This window comes from Austrofundulus limnaeus, unplaced genomic scaffold, assembly GCF_001266775.1.
Source record: "Austrofundulus limnaeus strain Quisiro unplaced genomic scaffold, Austrofundulus_limnaeus-1.0 Scaffold795, whole genome shotgun sequence".
In the NCBI taxonomy this organism is placed as follows: Eukaryota; Metazoa; Chordata; class Actinopteri; order Cyprinodontiformes; family Rivulidae; genus Austrofundulus; species Austrofundulus limnaeus.
In genome coordinates this window covers 187,056-188,369 of record NW_013953197.1, presented here as the reverse complement: position 1 = coordinate 188,369, position 1,314 = coordinate 187,056, and the positions used below count along the sequence as shown (strand labels likewise).

Here is a 1,314-nt window from a genome sequence, read left to right as displayed (position 1 = left end):
TTTTAATATTTTCAACTCATATAATGCTGGAAATACACTCAGATTTTTCTATGTTCCTCAACTCATAATCTGGGGGAAATGCACTCAAAATTAACCCAATAYTGAAATACTGAAGTGACACCACAGTGACAATTTTACAACTTTTTTTATTCAGTACAATGTGATTTTTAAAAAGGAACAAATCAAAGTAGCACAGTCAAAACAAAGTGCTTGTCATAAATTAAAACAAACAGAAAAGGAGATGACTCCAGCACCTTATGATAAAAACTCAACAAAGGATTCATGATAAAATTCAAGGTTACAAGTATAATCCAAACCTTAAAAATGACAAATATTTGAATGTGTATCCATTTAACACTGTTTATAAGCATTTTGGCACTTACTGCAACTTAAAAAAACATTCAAATAAAGTACTTGTTACTACTGTGCCGTACTTCAACTTTCAACATCAGGTAACATTAAACATGTAAAGTGCACGAACTGAACAGTTGTTTCACACAAGTTATTCAGTGCATAAACTTTGAGCAATACGCCAATGTTGTGATATTTATCTATTAACAACCAATGTATTAAATCTGAGTTAGAAGGGAAAATAAAACTCTCTCAATAATCACTTTAACAAATTGTCCATTCTGAGTGACTCAGTCATTGAACAAATTCTTCAGCATCAGGAGACGCCCTTTCAGTGGTTTGTTGTCCTCAAGACCCATCACAACTTTTTGGAYAACTGTGAATGTAAGCTTATCATTCTTTGGCTACTGTAGGTCTAGTGCAAAGATGTATCCAAAGAGCAGGAGAAATGAGTCAGCCAGATTTGTGGGATCATTCACAAGTATTTCATCCTCCACGACAATACAGATGTTCTCAGGGCTGCATCAGTTGTGTCATCTGTGACGACTGTCAGAAGAGCCACCGGAGTGTCAGTGAGGTCTGGACCATCTGCTGACTACAAAACACAAACACAAGAATGAGTTCAGTCCCTCAAGGACACAAATAATCCTGATGATGTCTAGACCTTACTGTCACTTAGCACTTTGGACTTAGACTACAACTTAGCTACTACATGTTTAACCACTTGTCTTTACATAAGCTTGTATCTTATGTTAGTTTCACACTGGTCTGTTAAAGGCACAGTGTGTAGGATTTGTTGTATTCAGCGACATCTAGTGGTTGAGTGGTTGAATCATCCTCCCTGGTCCTCCCCCCACCCCCAGCCCCCTCCAAACACAAAGTAGTTGCTACGGTGTCTCTCAGGTGTCAAAAACCTTTGATAATTCCAACCGCGATGTCTACCAGCAGCTTCAGGGCTAGTGA

At 37.7% G+C, this 1,314-nt stretch overlaps 1 protein-coding gene and 1 long non-coding RNA gene across 3 annotated transcripts in view; one reads left to right on the top strand and one right to left on the bottom strand.

Moving 5' to 3' along the window:
• Window positions 1–1,314, top strand: part of LOC106532578 (desmin) — a gene marked incomplete in the record, with an annotated part of 28,045 nt that overhangs the window by 8,327 nt on the left and 18,404 nt on the right.
• Window positions 756–1,314, bottom strand: part of LOC106532579 (uncharacterized) — a 2,344-nt gene continuing 1,785 nt past the window's right edge. For both annotated transcript variants that reach the window (XR_001312106.1, XR_001312105.1), the window contains one exon: window positions 756–946. This is a non-coding gene — a long non-coding RNA (uncharacterized LOC106532579). The remainder of the gene's footprint in view (window positions 947–1,314) is intronic.